This window comes from Condylura cristata, unplaced genomic scaffold, assembly GCF_000260355.1.
Source record: "Condylura cristata isolate star-nosed mole 26May11 unplaced genomic scaffold, ConCri1.0 scaffold00002, whole genome shotgun sequence".
In the NCBI taxonomy this organism is placed as follows: domain Eukaryota; kingdom Metazoa; phylum Chordata; class Mammalia; order Eulipotyphla; family Talpidae; genus Condylura; species Condylura cristata.
Genome location: NW_004567103.1, coordinates 16,168,977 through 16,182,098, shown reverse-complemented (window position 1 = coordinate 16,182,098; position 13,122 = coordinate 16,168,977). Strand labels below are relative to the sequence as shown.

The 13,122-nt window shown below is 35.4% G+C and overlaps 1 protein-coding gene across 1 annotated transcript in view; it reads left to right on the top strand.

The window, feature by feature from the left end:
* The window catches only part of SPAG16 (sperm associated antigen 16), a 678,503-nt gene that overhangs the window by 408,726 nt on the left and 256,655 nt on the right, over window positions 1-13,122 (top strand). The window lies entirely within an intron of this gene.

Sequence of the window (13,122 nt, the reverse complement as noted above, 5' to 3'; positions counted from 1 at the left end):
TGTTGGTTTTCAAAAACAGACTTGATGGAAAAGAAGAATAAAGAAAAATTTTATTTTATTTGTATAGATTTCAGGTAGAATTCTTTATTCTAGAAAGGCAGCTATGAATAGAGCAGGACAGGAGGAAATTGAACATACTTCATATTTTCTATATTCATATTGTCAGAACTTGTACCAATTATAGTACTGTATTTTATTTCTCAGTAAAAGCATTTGCTTTAAATATGATTTGCTTTCCTGACCTTTGGAGAAAACAAACATGAAGACACAGCCCCACCAAAGAGCTTGTTAAGAATACCCAGCTATGAGTTCCAGATTAGGGGGTTAGATGAGAACTAGGGTCAAAGAGAAATAATTTCCTGCATTAGGGGCAAGATGGCAGCCCCACTTACCAGAGGTGAAGGAGATTCTAGTCCGGTGGTTCCTTTGTTTCAATCTGTTTATGAGTCATCTAATGAATGTGTGTTTAAGTGCAGAGTCTCAGGTCTCAGTTCAAGAAATTCTAATCAAGTTCATTTTCAAGATCCCATGAATATATATTTTAACAATTACCTGAGGTAGTCTGTGGGTACACTTTGGAAACACTATCCTGGCCTTTTAGTGTCAGTACCAATATGTAAGTGATCTGATTGTGAGGAACTCAGGCAGTGGTAAAGCTTCAGGTAATCATGTTATTGTCCAAGCACTTGATATAATTTATGGAAATGAAGTAATTGATATCAATGAATCAGACAGTATTAAGTTCCATAGCAAATCAGAAAATATGTATACTCTACATTGGTACATGTGTAAAAATGTTTTATACACATTCCCACACACAAGTACACCTCTATATTATACACACATACACACACACACATGTAGTTTACCTCATACTCATTACAATAGATCATTTCTCTAGATTGATGCACTGAGTATCTTAATTAAAAACAACTGACAGGTGTTGACGTAAACTGAACCAAGCAAAAGTGAATTTATTTGCTAAAAATTAAGAAGGAGAGATATAAATATTGGATGATTGTACTTATATGTGGAATCTGGAGAAACCAAATGAAGAATCAGACAAAGACAAACTCTAAAACTGACATTAAAAGCCCTGTAGATCTCAGACATTCAAGAAGGGAGGGTTTGGAGTAGGAGGAAAGGCAGAGAATATGAAACAGGCTGCTCTCAATGGGACCGGCCATCCACCCCATAAAGAGGAAATATTAGTGCATAAGACTTTCAAGAACTTTAGCATAAGACCTAAAAACTTAAATAAAATTAGTGTGCAAGAGACAGAAGAGAAAGGATATAGTTAAAACAGTTTACAAATGAAACACCCACATTTATCTATCCTCTCATGAGCAGTACCCAAACGAACTGTGTTGGCACAAAGAAGGCCCCAGAAGCCTGAAAGCTTGGCACAATTCACTGTGAGCGTTTACGGTTACTGTCACTCATGCAACTACAAATAATTCTTCACGCAAAACTGTAAGCCCCCTGAGGCAGGGACCATCTCTGTGCTCCCATTTGCATCTTTACAGGGGCACACATGATCAATATTTTTGAATAAATGAATGAATATATACATGAATGAATGAATCTAAAATCTCAAGACAATATTGTTTTATATTCTTTATTGCTGTTCACTTCAATTCTGATCACCTAGTGTTATTGGAAAATAATTAATAGCCCATATATGTGAATGAATTGTTGAATTTTAACTGTCTCATATTCACAATAGAACTGTAAAGGAACACACTTATTTACATAGAACAAAGCAATTTATGTTTAATGCCACTTCCTGATAATTGTGGATGGCGCCATCAATTCTTACACTGGAAGTTTAGAAGTCTGCACCTTCCTTTACCCCATCTCTGTCTACCAGATGTTTCTTCCTCTGATTTATTAACCTAATTTCTCCCCGATCCCACCCCGACCTAACCCAACCTGGAAAATGAATTACAGGGTATCAGTCTGTGACTGGTGACTGTCAGTGGGAGAACTCTCTTACTGGTCTTTTCAGCATTGTTGTTGATGCTCAGGATGCAGAAGCCGCAGCCAAGGCAGAATATCCCGGCTATTTGTTTGCCTGAGGGCTGGTCAGTGTGTTCTTTCAGAAACATCCAGTTCCCAGCAGTATCTTACCCTTTAACGCTGACAACACAAGGTTTGGTTGCATTTTAATCTGTCTCTAAGGATGGCTGGCAGTTCAGCTTTACTTCTTCTGAGGGCTCTCTGTGCCTCCCTTCTGAGGGTGACCTACAAGCTCTACTTTGTTAATGTTAGTGTTGTACCAATAGCCCTTACTCAGCTCATTGTGCTTTTTTGCTCTCTCTGAAAATATTTTAGAGCAAAAGAATAATATCATGAAAAGAAAAGACATTTATCAAGTGAAAGGGAGGGGAAAAAAGGAGGCAAGAGGAATTGCCAAGAAAAACTTCCACCAGGGCTCCTTGTGAGCAGTGGCTGCAAAAGTCCATGGTGTGACTGAGAAATGGCCAGGTTCAGAGAGCACCAGTGGCCTTAAAGAGGCAGGACACATCAAGCGCATTTGCTTTTTTATTGACTATTTTCTTCCCCGTCTCATTCACTTCTCCGTTTGCATTTTCTCTGCCCTTGTGTGTGCTAGTTTTCATTTTGCTTTTCTAAATGATTTAATGTATCTGCTGCAACATTCTAATTAGGTCTTTTCCACTAGTACTTCGGATGGTGTAAAGTATCAAGAATGCAACTTTTCTTGCACCTAGAGAGCAGGTGACCCATGGTGGAGAAGTTCAGATAAATACACAAAATTTAACAGAGTCAGCAAGATTACTAACAAACCCGTGAGACATGTGCCTTCCAGAGCCTGACAGATGACATCCCTGCCCAGGATCAGCCCTCAGGCTGGTCACACTGCTATCACTTTCCCTGGTAATCTGTTGTCAAACCCTGAGCAAGCTGCATGTCATGGTGTTTATACCCTTTGTTTTGAGAATTACTTGATGAATTTTGCTCAAAAGGCAGGCTTATTTTTAACATGTCCCTGTTTATCAAAGGAAAGATATATTTCCCTTTTTCAGTCTCATTTGTAATAGGGCATATTGCTACCAGCTGGAATATTGTATATTATATATTGTTTTCAGACGTGTAAATATGTGACATAGCTTTACTTGCAACAACTAAGATCATCATTTTCATTGATTTTGTATTAATATGAACAATTTCAAAATGGTCTTAAAATGTCAACAGCCTCCACCTAGTACCTCTACAGCTGTTCTCATGTGTTTGGTAAAGGGAACTGAATTAACTGCTCCACCTTGTCAGCTGACTGGACAACAGCTAGTATCAGCTATCAGGTGACCTTCTTTGAAGCACAAATGGACCCACTGGATGTCTTATGACCTTTGTGATAGTCACACTGCTTTTGATTTTTTTCTGGCTTAATTCAGAGTGAGCCAGAGAACCACAGAGGCAAAGTGACTCCTTGACTGTGGGGCACAATGAAATCATCTCCAGGTAATTCATACCTAGTAAACTCTGACTTAACCTGCATCAGGCACAGACAACAATGTTGATTGCAAAGTTGCTCACAGATTATTTGGATTTAAGGCATAAATCTCCTAGACTTAGTATCGGAGAATTTTCTACCTCTACACTATATTATAACAACAATAGAATGAATTCCATTCAAGATTTGTTTGTATTTATACTAGTAAACTAAAAAATTCTCTGTCAATTCTAACTAGACTTTGGTTCCAGCGGTGTGTCCTGACACACAGTTTCCATGTAAGGCTGTTTTTTGTCATCATATTTCCCCTCTGTTTGTGCCTTCCAGCACAATTTCATAAAAGCAAGCATGCAGACCTGAACACAGATGAAATTAAAAGGGAGTCAAAAGAGAAAACATAATAACTTATTTGATTTTCTAGAAAATATTCTCAATCTCCAAACCTTTGTGTGTGATATATACAGCTGAAAAGTAAACACTGGTAAAAACCTAGAAGTGTTTCCTGTAAAAATGACCAGGACTTCTATAATGTCGACATTACGTAGTACTTAACGTCATTTCTTTTTTGAGAGAGTAACTAAGTGTTCCAGAGTACAAATGGGACTGAAAAAAGTGATTTAAGACTTCCATGAAAATGAGAAATGAGAACTTCTGAAGAAAAGTTTAAAAGAAAGATTGTTTTACCTGGAGGAGAAGGGCCAAGGGGAATAATAAGTCAAGTATGAGTAGCAATACAGAATAAATGTGGAAGACAGCGATTCCATTTGAATCCATGATTCAAATTTAGTTCCGTTTGAGTTAAAATTAAATTTAGCATTAATTTATACCAGGAAGAATTTGCAATTCATATTAAACCTTCTTAACTAGAACATAACAAAGGAAAATGGAAACTAGATATTCTTTAGCTATAATTAAGAACTGACCAAAATTATGTATGATTAATGCTGCTCAAAAGCAAAGGCACATTGTAGATGAGCATGAATTCAGTGTGTGTATAGTACTGACTGCATGTCAGACCCTTCTAAGAGGGAGTGCACCTGCTCACGAGGTGACCTTGTGAGGTCACCCTACTTTTGACCCTGAGGTCACCCTGCTTTTGACCCAAAGTGTGGCAGAAATCTCATTCCCAGGATACAGCCAGCTCACTTCCAGAGAATTCATTCCTGGAAAACTAACTTTGGACAGCAATTTCAGGTCCCTCCACTGATCACAATATGGCTCCAGATAATCAGGAGTCAGGGTGCAGGGCTGACACGGGTTGTTCACGTGGTGACCACGGTAGTACGATGATGAGCCAGAGGCCCAGAGAATCACTGTTGAGACGGGTCCTGGAGGAGAATCTCAGTCTAGTGATGTCAGCATTTACTAAGTTCTTTCTACTCTTCCACATTGTGCACTGGGGCCGTTCAAAAGTTCTTTTCAAATTTTGTGTTATTTTGCTATATCTCTTTATCTGAATGTTACACTATTGCTTACTATGCTAAGTAGAGCTCAGAGGTAAATAATGGAGCAATTAAATTGTTTCTTTCCCCCCTCCCTGTTTTTTAAGTTCTAAAATATTGTATCTCTTTCTTCTCAAGTACCACCTAGTAATTAGAAAATCCACAAGGAAAATTATTAATACAAGTGTTCCTATCAGAAGTTTTTAAAGAGTTTTATAGAATAAAGAAATATGAAAATGTCTATTTTGCAAAGTGTAGTACATTTTTTAGATTAAATGACCCTAATTAATTAACTATTATCTAAGCCCATGGGAATGAGAAGCCAGAATCTCTACTGTGTCATTCCCGTAGCTTTTTGCTGTACCTGATGAACAGTAGCCTAGACTCCTTGCAAAGCATTCTTTTCGCTAATTCAGAGTGTACTTTGTCCCTCATTACTTACAAAATTATGTAGATCATTTCAGTAGAGAGAATTTTTTTTGTTTTTGCAAATTTAAGGTAATCAAAAATGGTTTTTAACGGCAGCAATTTTGTAGTCTAATTATAGTGTTTATTATAATAAAGCATTTAATATAAATATATGGCAATTAGCAATGTTCCACTGGGGAAGGCTGAAAATAATTTGCCCTAATCTACAGATTTCCTGAGATTGATCATTTGAGTAGACTAATTCCTTTTCCTAATAACATCACTGTATGAAATAGCTCTAGGGATTTATAAAGGTTAAAGAGATATTTACAGCAGGAGAATGACAGAGCATATATGGCAACCCTGAATGCTGCAGTCATTTAGCAGAATTTCCCCCATTAAGTCACAGTAGCAGTAGCATAAAATTAGATATGAAAAATCTCTTCATTATACTTACTTTTCATGTATATTTTAAAAGTGCCAGGAAAACCTCCCCAGATTTCTTTTATTGTATCTTACTATATTTGAAACCCTATGAGAATTTCTAATTACATACTGGTGATTGCTACTTTTGATGGATAACTTAGGCACAGAACTTTAAAAATATCAATCCTATAAAATAATCCTACTGAATGAGCAAGGTTATTTTATCCATTAGCCCATCCTGCATGACTAAATGGATTACCTTTCTTAATTAACTTGGCACTTTGCAGTATATAAAGAAGCAAACAATAATGATTTTTAAAAAATATTTCTGTCAAGTCTATATTTCATTTTCTCAATTCTGATCTGCCAAAAAATGAAACAAATGCCTATGGAAAAAGTAATTACTTTCCTACTTCTTTAACTTCTTCTTAATTAACTTTTAATCTATGCTGTTTCACAGGGAGCATCTCTTAATACTAAATGTGTCTAAAATGTAGGAGACAGAGATTTAAATGATTTAGATAAACATCTGCCTAGCACAGAGGCATAAAAATTACAAAATTAAGATATGGGTGGCTGAGTGCCAGTAGTGGCTGCCAGCAGAAGAAAGATACTGACTTCATTTTTTAGAATCTTTTGCTTACAAACAAACCCACTTAATAAATGCCTTCTAACCATACATCTTCATTTGGGGGCATAGTTCTTGGTTTGACCTACATAGAATTCTAAAAAAATTCTAAATGAGAAAATGCAGAAAATTATTATACAACAATTTGTGAAAGCCCTGGATTTATTTTAATTTTTTTAAAAAAATATGTTTCTTGAGGTAATATTGATTATAACGCTATAAGTGTTATATGATATAGGTGGATTGGTTTGCTGAAAGACATTTTAATAAAGAAAAATCAGTAAGAAATGACACACTATTGTTTTTGTTTAGTTAGGGGTAGACTCTATCTATAGTAATTTAAAATAATCAGTTCAGTGATCCCTAGTAGGTGTTCAGATAATTGCTAACGTTATGTCTAGTAATTTTCAGCTAGTAAATGGAGTACAGAGTGACAAGTAAAGACAGGAAATTTTGACACTTAATACCTCCTTTACAACATGTGTACAATTTATCTTCTGTTAACTAAAAGAACATGACAATAAACTCCTTACATGCAAAATGGAAACAAGCCTACTTCCTTTATGTAGTCCAGTTAACCAAGATGTCTTGAAATTTTTTGTATAAACAGAAGAATATGAAGACATGCTTGATCAATGAGGAAGAGAGGGAAGAAGAAACAGACAGAGGGAGAGAGGAGGGAGAAAGAAAAAGAGGTACCCAAGCATACCCAAATGCATTGAAATAATAGGGAAAAAAATAAGTACATGACTATAATTCATGCAAAATACTGAAGAATAGTAGACAAGGAAATTACAGGCCAGAGATTCTGTGAACTTCTGAAACCTAAGGTAGATGGATCCTATTTAGTGGATAACTCAAATAAGGGAAGTGATTACCGGAATGATGTTGGAAGATTAATGAGTTCTTACCTGGTTATACTGGGAGCTACAATCCTTTCTCTAATCAGTCTCTGTGTGACGATCCATTGTTTTCTTCTTTCTAGAACATATGCACAATACAATATCAGTATGATTTTCTTACCTCTAAATATCTGGCTCTTTATGTTAATCTTTCCTGGTATGTGTGTCACAAAGTAATTTTTTTTTAAGATTGCAGCTAAAAGGATTAAATCCTTTTTTCAGTTTATGGATTTTATTATTTGTCTAGTTATCATTAACCTCTGTTATTTTTTTCTCTGAACATGAGCCATCACCATGCTGTACCTCTGCGATCTGTCTTCCAGTTCATCTTTATGATTCTCATTTTCTCTCTGTTCTAATTTATTTCTTGTACTTATCGTTGAAGGTATAGTTTTGAGTTCTTCGTAGCCTTTTATCGTGTAGTCCCATTATTTAATAATGTATGAATCAGGATTTAGGTGTTGAATTTTTTAAAGTTAGAAGTCCCTTTTATTTTATGTTAATGTTTTCTTATCAGTTTCAGTTTACTGGAAATGTCACTTATAGAACTTTGGCTCACTCATCATTTCTCAGTTTGCTGATTCCTTATATAAACACTTTTTTCTTTCCTTGCTTTTCATGTATCTTTGGCCTTGCTACTCATGAGGATAATCCTGTTTTAGAGCTGTGACAGACTTTCAGAGGGGGCTTGGGTGGAGCAAAGTGGAAGGCACCTGCAGCTTTGTTCTGGAATCAGTTTGCACTGTTGTATTTTCAATCAAATGGGTTATTCTCTCTAGGAGCATGAAGTGGAAGTAGAGCTTCCCTAGTCTTTATTTTACTTGAATGTAAGTAAAACCCTGTTACAACCACAGAAACAAGGGGCAATGGTAGCCTTTGGAGACTGGGTTTCTGCCTTGTCTCTGAGAGTGACCTGGAGGAAGCAGATTTTTCGAAGACCACAGGGCCTCTCACCCCTCACACAGAGATATTTGGCTTCCTTTTAATAGTCTCATTTAAGGAGAAATTTCCCCACCTTATCCCTAATGTTAGCTTCATCCTCTGTGGTCCACCAGTTTACATGCCTTTGTCTCTCCAGTCCCACAGAGACTTAGTAGGAATTAGAAGCCAGGAATGAGAGCTTAAGTGTCCATTCTTTATTCTGAAAAGAAGGAGAAGAAATATTGTTATTTGTGAAAAGTATAATTGTATACTTCTAAAACTCAAGAGAATAAGCTATGATGCATTGTGAAAGAATAAGAGAATTTAGTAAAGGTAGATTATGAAATGTCCAGAAAACAATTAGAAAGCAGACAAAAAAAAATAATGAAAGAACTAGAACCATTTACACAAACAGCAATAACATGAAACCCCTGGAATGGAATCAGTAAACCATCTGTAATACATATAGAACAGTATAAACTTTTCTTGAAGAACAAAAAGATGTGCAAATAGAAAGGTTTTCTTCATCCTGCATTGAAGTATTTTATTTTGTCTCTAGATCAAATATTTCAAAATATCTTTGTGAAATCAGAATGGCCATCTAACAGGGTATTTTTTTTTCCTCTTTGAGAGATGGAACAGAGTCAGAATGATACAAAATAAATCTCAAGGATATCTAATGTATCACATTCTTTCCCAAAATAAAATGTACGATAAAGCTGTAGGGAAAGTATGATCTAAGTGAGAGAACACAGGACCAAAGTCAAGGTTTTCAGACACTGGACACCAGGCAGTGAGGACCTGCACCCCCTGCGTGAGGGGGAACAAAGGGCAGGGACCCCTTAAGTGCTTCAGCTCCTTAGTTTGAAGGAATTGAAAGTCCAGGGAAACTAAGGCAGCCATATATGCATATGTGTTTATATATATAAAGTGTGTATATATATATATATATATTTATGTATTTATTTATGTATTTATTTATGTATTTATTATGTATTTATTATGTATTTATATTCAGAGTAATATGAGATGTGAACATTAATGAAAAAAGGATAAAGAAGATCAATGAGAGTTTGATCTTTTTTTTAGAGTTTTTTAGTTTGATTTGTTAATTGTATGTGTAAAGATGGGCACATTTGATGGTACTCAGTGCCTATTCCAAGTGGATTAGAAGACTGATTTTCATATTCACTGTTATTTGCAGTATAAACTGATATATTTGGCAATACATATTAAAATGTTTTAGGTACATTTGTGACTTAGCAGTTCCATTTGCCAAGTATTGTTGGTCAATATACAAAATGGGGAAATAACCCAATCATTTATTAGTGGGTGAATACAAATGAAGATTGGTATATCCAGTGCGTTCTCTTCTCTCACTTTTCTCAAATTCCTAAAGTCCACATACTTTAAACTTCTCAAACTCACTATTCATCATTAGCAATATCTACTGTATCTATATTCCTCAAATATACCTTTTCGCTTCCTACTTGTATCAAACACAGAAATACCCCAAGACCCTGGCTCCCACCTAACCCTGGTTTTGTTCTCATAAAACCCTTCTCCACTGGCCGAGGTTGGTAGATCCCCTTTCTCTTAGCTGCCTCTTCTAATGACAGATCACTGTCATTGTTGTAGGCATCTGCTGACACCCTCACCCTCTTAGTTCTGAACACCTTAGCTTCTGGGTTTAGAGTCTCAAATTCTACTTTAATAGAACTTGTGCTTTACATGTTCTTATAGATGGCTCTCACCACACCTCTAGTTCCTTGACCTATTCCTAATGATGATTTATCCTCTAGCCTTCTTCATCATTTACCTCATGCATATACTCTAGCTTGTTGACATCACTACCAATAACACCCTCGCCATCATCTCAAGTGTCCTACTTACTGAGTCTAACCACTATCTTGCCCATGACTCCTTCCACTGACCCACCATTCTTTTTACTGTACCTAATTTTAAAGCTTGCTTAGATTACATCCAAATTTTTGTCAACTTTGCCTGTTCTTATGTGACTAAATTTGTCTGGAAGAAAAGAGAACTGTGCTGAATAAGTAAATCTTTAAAATACACACACACACATACACACACACACATATATATAATCAGCACCTCTTATCTTGCTCTGAAATTTTATACTTATTTAGAATCCTAAGATCTAGTTCTTATAGATCACCATTGCAAAACCCCATAGGTATTTATGAAGAAATATTCTGAGACTCTACATTGTACATGCAGTAGTCTGCTGTCTTTTTGATTGCATATAGAGGGTTATCTGAATTTCATCATTTTAATTTTTAAAAGTGATTTAATAAACTATTCTTCCACTCACAGTCTTTACAGCCAAATTGTAAGTTAACCTACTAACTGAATTACAGACATCAGATATAAACAAATGAACAGATTTCAACCGTCCATCCATTTGATGTAGTGATTCAAATTAGTTTTAATGGGCCCCAAGGCAATTTTCTAGCCTATAACTGCTATTAAACAGAATTCTGTAAACTCACTGAAGATGTTTAAATACTCTGTGCAGTAATACAACTGATTTGTGTTTTACACAAGTAATAACTATGACTGAATTACAAAGAAAATATGCCCCAAAGAGACACTATTTAATGCAGTTTTTATTTTATTACTTTATTTTTATTTTATTGCATTAGAAGCTTTACATAGTTAATTCAATTTTTTCTGGAAAATGGAAATATTAATAGTATTCTAGTAGTACCTATGCTATTACACTAACAGCTTTCAGTATTTAGCTCAGGTAATTCTTACAATTAGTCTATTTTTAGCAGGTACTGATATTATTCCTAATTTTACAGATGAGGAAGTTGAGATTGAAAGAGTTGGGGTAACTTGCCGATGTCCATTCAGCTAGTAATCTTAGAATCAGAAATTAAATATCATATTTGGCTTCACTTTAAGGTCATGTTCTTAAGCACTGTGTGACTAATGTGTTTATCATACTTAAACCAATGACTTTTGATTATTTTTACAATTAAATAACCCTAATATCCCAAAGGGCTTTTGACCAAAAATATATTTAAGTCAGTCTCATGAGACTGACAGTAGAATATTGTATACAACATGAGATACAACTAGTGGAATCTTTTTGGAATACAATAATAATTTTGAATTAAAAATTGAAGAAAGTTTTCATTTACCTTAACATTTTAACATTCAACAAAGGGAAAATCCTTAAAAAAGAAAAATGGCAGAAACAAATATCATTGAAAACTTTTAGAATATGAGAATATAGTAGACAAAGTATGTTAAAATTCACTTGAATGGAGTCAAGTAGAGACAATAAATAAAAAGGAAATTAGAAAGTGGCAGAATATTCCACACTGTGCCTGTATGAAGTGTCATGGCACAGAGGTTTGTTCTTTGAATGCTTTAAATAGACAATAATAAATCTTTAGGAATTTTAGAAGTATAGGAGACAACCTAAATTTGATAGCACATCAGATATATTAATTTCCTCTGGTGATTTTATGCATCTTGAAATACCTAAGGCCCTGTTAAAAATAAAATCTCTCTGAAGCAATTATAAAAAATTACTCACTGTTGGCCCTCCCTGATGGTGCAACAGGTTAGGAGCAGTATTGCAGCTGGCCACAACTGCTTCAGTGAGAGTTTGATCCCCCACCCTGGAGGTGACCACATGGCATGGCAGACTTCTCCTGACCTGCCCACTGCTCCCCTCAGCAGTGTACTTCATCAGTCTGCCTATTCTGCTCCCCAGTCTGTCTCTGGCGAATCTTTTCACCACCCCTGCACCTCTGCCTTGTACCCCAGTTCTGTATGAATAAATAAATCTTTTAAAAAAATTACTCACTGTTTATTAAATTAAGAGGCTTTTCCTTCGTCTTTGAAATACCATCCTGGTCAGGTCAAGAAAACTGATAATGCCTCATTTTCTCTTCAACCTCCCCCCCAAACCCTGTCAACAATTTTCAAAATATCATGTAATGTTGAATCTGTCCACCAATCCAAAATGATTCTCAAATTTACCTCATCTTCACAGTGTTTCTACCACCTCATTAATGTAGATCATCATTTATTACTTCAACTAATGAAATCACATCAGAAATATCCTTGTGACCTACAAAGCTAAAATCTAAAGCTTCTTCATGAAATTAAAAATCTTAGAACCTTGCTCATCACCTTTCCTGGCTTACCTTCCTCTCCTGAATTACACCTGAATTATAAACACAATGACCTTAAGACTGCCTCAAATTGCCAAGCACCACCTAATACTAAGTCCTGTTATTAAAGTACAGTAGCTTATCAATCATCAGTCAGAATCCTCCACAATCAAGCCTCAGGAAAATGGTGCCTCCATCTTGAAACTTTTCCTACTCTCCCACATTTAACTCCCAGTGTACAATTCCAGGCCTCCCTCCCACTTTATTCCATCAGCTGTGTATCCATGCTCCATCTTTATAATAATTTAACTTATGCATTTTCTTACTGAGCTTAAACACTTTGTGGAGAAATACAATAGATTATTTTTCTCCTTAGCACCTAGGAAAGGACAGTATTTACAGAAAAAAATCCACTACCTTAATTATATGTTGTTTAGTAAAATATCAGATAAGCTCAAAAAACTGCAATAATGTATGTTTTTAACTATACGGAATAAGAATAACACAGGAGAGAAAAATACAATCTCTATATTAGAAATAGAACATGATAAAACATTTTGATAACTGAGTGAATTGAGATGGATGTCTTATTGGAAGAAAGAAATAGTAAAGCAGAAAGGAAAATAAATCAAAATTATTCTTTGATTTCAAGTTTTCAGGAAAAATTATTTTCAGGTACTGTTTATCTGCATTGGGAAGCAGTGATTTTATAATTTCCAGAACTGTCATCTTTTGTTACACTGTTGTCCTTCACCCGCCATGCTCT